Below are 5,445 nucleotides of genomic sequence, written 5' to 3' on the forward strand. Positions count from 1 at the left end.
AAGGGTCACACCAAATTTTGTTTACCAGTTTGTGTGGTAAACAGACAACTCTTGGTAGCTTACCCTGATGTTTTTTTATTATTATTATTATTATTATTATTATTATTTTAAGTCCTGAACATCAAATTAGGGTGGCACGGTGGCTCAGAGGATTTCTGTGTGGACTTTGGTTAAATTGGAAAGTTTAAAATGGCCTATAGATGTTACAGTGAGAGTGTGAATGTGAGTGTTTGTACTGAGAAAGGCTCCAGCTTTCTGTATAAGGAAGTCAGAGAGAGAGAGAACATCAAATTGCTTTTCTGTCTAGTTTTACTCACTAGCCATGCAGTTCAAACGCATGACAAGGCAAATGAAACCCTCCAGAGAGATCTGTTCTGAAGCACCACCATACCGCACAACCATGAGACTCAGGATGTCTTCATTTATATGCATGCCTAGGGCACAAGAACCATGACATAAATACAGTATCTATACAATGTGTGCTTGAAAATATTATATGTATCATAATATCTCTGTTTTCAATTTTAGGGGTCACTAGGAAGCTATACAGATACACTGTACCACAGCAGTGATGTTTGTAAAAAATAGTTAATGCAGATATTTAATACTTTTCTTTAATACTAAGTAAATTACAATATTTTCAACATTTTACTACCGCAAAGTATAAACTGTATAAGCTTTAACCTGTTTTCTCTAATGCATTTTGCAGTTCGTTTAAATCCAGAATCCCATCTCTGGAAGAATCCATGTTGAAGAAGATTTCCTGTAAAAACAATTTTTTTTAAATTGTCTTAAAGGAGTAGTTCACTTTCAAATGAAAATTATCCCATGATTTATTCCCCCTCAAGCCATCATAGGTGTGTATGACTTTCTTCTTTCAGACAAATACAATTGGAGTTTTATTTAAAAAAAATCCCGGCTCTTCCAAGTTATAATGGCAGTGGATTGCAACCAACAGATTGAAGCTCAAAAACGCGCATCCATCCGTCATAAACAAACTTCACACGGCTCCAGGGAGTTAATAAAGCCCTTCTGAAGCAAAACAATGAGTTTGTGTTAGACAAATATTAATATTTAAAACTTTATAAAGTGAAATAATTAGCTTCCGGACAAACAAACATACGGATTCCACCTAAGTGTAAAGCACAACTTATGCGACGTACTGCGGATATTTACGCTACTCCATGACGCACTACGCTACTTCCGACATCACAAGTTTCGTAAGTTGCACTTTAGGGGCAAGTAGACTGCTTATGGCCATTTGGCCGGAAGCTAAAATTTTACTTTGTAATGTGCTGAATATTAATATTTGTCTTACATTTTTTTGCTTCACACGTTTTTGAGCTTCAATCTGTTGGTTGCAATCCACTACCATTATAAAACTTGGAAGAGCCAGGATATTTTTTAACATAACTGTGATTGTATTCGTCTGAAATAAGAAAGTCATATACACCAATCAACAATCAAAGCTAAATTCCAGACTCAAATCCACTCACCTTGTACATCATAATGCGGGTCCACAGACGAAGAAATTCTGATCCACGAAGTCTTCCAGTGACAGATAACTATTTTTATTGTCAGGAAATATTTCTAGAGCTAAAACATGTTTCTTCACAGTATGACTGGAAACACAAACTGATGGGGATAAATCATATATCATTATTCAACAAATTATGTTTTAATCATTTTTAATTAAGGAAAAAAGGATACATCTGACATGGCAATTATACTTCTGCAGGAATCCAGGCCAAATCCTTCAGTATTTTTATTTCCTAAAAGGAAGGGTCACATTTGTGAGATTTATGAGGCAATTTGAGATTTCTAAGCTATTTTTCACATAGAACGTACAGGATTTTTAAAACACTCACCTCTGAGTAGGTTTTCATGAAGAAGCTGTTGAAGTTTCTCAGCATCAACAACTTTGTACTGTTTCCAAAGAAGACATTCAAGAGTTTGAAGCTTGTAGCAGCTCATTTTATTTTTTGATAATATATTAGCGTACATATTTACCTGATCGGAATATTGTCGAAACAGAGTTTTAGTTTTGAATTCTTCATCCAGTTTATCATTGTATGCAACCTAAATATGAGAAAAGAGACAACTGTATCATCGGCAGCTTCTAAAATCACAATTAATGTGATAATCTATCTTATTAAATATTATTAAAGATAATCTACTCTTTACAATTTTCAGATGATATCAGATTCTCAAATCTTAAAATGAATAAAATGTTAATTTATGTAACATTATATTCATATTTTTTATAGAATAAACAATAATGTAATATTTAATGTGCAGAGGAGAGTGTTCATGTAAGAGATTCTGAAGTTGTAATTATACTAACTTTATTTGTACAATTAATATCATTCCCCTTGTAGGAGAATTAACAAAAACAAGACAAAGATAGGGTTTAGTTGCAATTTCAGAGATATGTTGAAAGAACCAATATAACTAATTCAATGATTGCACATATTGACAAACTTTACAAAATAAATCTGTGTATTATTACCTCGTCTACGAGATCCACAAGAAAATCTTTCTCTGTCCTTTCTGTGTCCTTTCTGGATAAAAAAACACATATTTAAAACAAATTTTACCTGTGTAATAAAGCACATGATTGTGAACATTTCAGTGTATAAAGTCAGTTTTCAGTATTCCAAGCATAAATAATTACTCAAATGTTAAATATTGTAAAGTTATAGTCAATCTCTCAGTCCTTCATGTAACTTACTGAATGTTTATCTCATTTTTGCACAGAATGGACAGGATGAATTCTGCGTTCTTATTAGGCATGTAAGTGGATGGTACAATGAGATACTGTCCTGGCTCCAGTCTGAATAATTTCATCACTTGTCTTGCATCCTGAAACGCATCGGTTGATGCCACAAGATTTCTGCTCTTGAAAAAGCTTGACCCAAACTTTCCCTCAGATCTCATCTAAAGGATAATGAAACAAAAAAAATGTGTCAGAAAGGTATGACAGCTTATGTAATATGTAATAGAAACTGTGAGTATATTTTACTTGCCTCGGGTGGAACCTGTAAAAGTTCAAAACAAAAATAAAGGTTACACTCTAAGCACAGTGGCATCATTGTACAACCATATTTATTGCCTTTGTGCTTGTTTTGTTTTTTTGTGTGTGTGGTTTTTTATTTTTATTTTTTGTGAATACTGACCGCAAACACGCAGAAGCCGATGCCATGGTGTGAAGCAAGGCGTCTGTTTCTCTTGTCAGGTTTCTGTATGAGGGACACCAGAACATTGCTCTGGCCCTGATCACAGGCCTTATCCATCTCATTAATCTTCAGCCAAAACTGGGGGTTGGTACAGAAGGTGTCTACAATTACAGGACACGGGTGTTAGAAGCAGATTTGCATTGATGACTAGTAGCTTTATTATTATAATTAATTAAAGCACCCGAATGATTCATGCAGCCTCCAGCTGTACTCCCAGGAACCCAGCTGCCATAGTGGAACTTGGAAATCCATTGACATGCAGACTTTTCTTCCAGAAAATCAGGAGAGGAACAGCAGATATCCATGCTGTCAAATGTTCTAAGGAAATCATTCATTGACATCCTGCAAAAAAAATAAATAAAATAAATAAAAATGCTTCATATGTAAATCCTAGACAATATGTAATTCATGTTTTAGTATGCGTTAAGAATCTTTTTCAAAACATGGTTCATACTCACCAGAACTCTCCATTTTCGGCCAGAAGATGTTGTTTGCGGTCCTCATCACTCACTTCTCCCCACAAGATTGAGCTGAAAGAATTATGTAAAACATACATCAGAATAAAGGATCATTTTGACTGTGCAATAATCAAACAATTTCACAAACTTTTTTGTTTGTTGAGAACTGCGAAAAATAGAACAATTTGTTGTTGAATGTTTTCACTGCCAGTTCTGCTAGTTAGTTATGTTAAACTGCTACTATTGTGTGATATAATTCATGATTTGTTATCTATTGAGTATTTGGTAAAAGTTTTCTACAGTCTGCTTTAACATCTGAATCTGATCATTCTTATATGAATAGCTTCAATAATATACTCTGTCTGCATTTTTTTTCTTTTACTAAAATAACAACTACAGAAGTTTAGAATTTATTGTTATAAGTCTTAACAATAGATACATTACATTTGCTTCTCATATCCTCATGTATCCACTGGCTGATCCACTGACTATCTGGAAGTATTCTTGTATTACTCCAGTTTATAAAGAAGGTGATCCACATTCTTGATCCACAAAATAATAGACCTATATCAATAATTTGTGTTATTGTTAAAGTATTTGAACAATTTATTTATAATCTGTTATCAAAGTACCTAGAAAATAATATTTTTTTAATAATATTTTAATAATATCTTATCACCTTTCCAATCTAAATTTAGGCCTAATTATTTAACAACTAGTTCTTGTCTAAAATTGACAAATTATGTATTTTCAGCATTAGATAATGGCAGTTATACCATAAAGTTATGGTAGATGAGTTTACTTGATTTCTTTGTTTATTAAAACTCATGTTTCATTGTCATTCTGTGTCACGCATCCCTCCTTTTAACAAATTTAACAAGAGAATCTATGGGCCCTATTTTAACGATCTGAAATGCAATTATCAAGCACGAAACGCAAGTAACTTTGTGGGCGGGTCTTGGGCGCTGTTGCTATTATACCGGCGGGATAAATGACTCTTGCGCCCGACGCAAATCTAAAATGGGTTGGTCTGAAGTAGGTTCATTATTCATAGGTGTGGTTTGGGCGTAACGTGAAATAAACCAATCAGAGCGACATCTCACATTCCCTTTAAGAGCAGGCGCGTTTGTTCCATGGCAATTTGATATTATAATGGCGGATTTGCCAGGCGCGCGCCAGGAGCAGTTGACAGCCGAGGAAACCGACGTTCTCGTCAGGGCCGTAAAACACAGAGAAGTTACAAAAGTCCGCTGTGCGCGGGTGCAAAATAGGAATGATACATGCGTCGGTGTACAAAGTCAATTGCGCTGGGTGCAAGATAGGGCCCTAAATGTCTAAAATGTGTGGTTAAATAAAATCAATTCTTACTCGTCACCCCAGTCGCCTTTCCGCTCAGTGCCTCCCCATGGGTTGAACAATCTCACCAGCTGAACTGGATATTTACCACTCATGACCTGTGGAGCATGATTTTAAATAATTAGTAGTATGAAAATGTGGCAAATCTTTCTGATATTACCAGTAGCTTTATTTTGTAATTTACCAAAATTTTGAAGTAAAACGCATATGTTCATTTTTAATCATTTGTCACATTTGAGCACCGAGCAGAACAAACACTAAGATTATGCAAAAAGGCAAAATCATGTACAAACATGTAAAGCATGGGTGAGTATCAAGTTGGTTGGCTTCCATTATCTTTTGTCCCTAAAATATTTACCTTAAGACCTTATGAATCTGATGCGTGCTGAGACTTG

General features: G+C 34.6%; 1 long non-coding RNA gene across 1 annotated transcript; it reads right to left on the reverse strand.

Moving 5' to 3' along the window:
- Positions 1-1,734: 1,734 nt before the first annotated feature.
- On the reverse strand, positions 1,735-2,074 carry LOC311072328. The gene is made up of 3 exons (XR_014603999.1): positions 2,011-2,074; positions 1,869-1,926; positions 1,735-1,772 (listed from the first exon to the last, which is right to left on the reverse strand). It is a non-coding gene; the product is annotated as an uncharacterized lncRNA (long non-coding RNA).
- Positions 2,075-5,445: the final 3,371 nt, after the last annotated feature.

The sequence above is a fragment of the Abramis brama genome (assembly GCF_963993115.1).
Source record: "Abramis brama genome assembly, chromosome: 21".
Lineage (NCBI taxonomy): Eukaryota > Metazoa > Chordata > Actinopteri > Cypriniformes > Leuciscidae > Abramis > Abramis brama.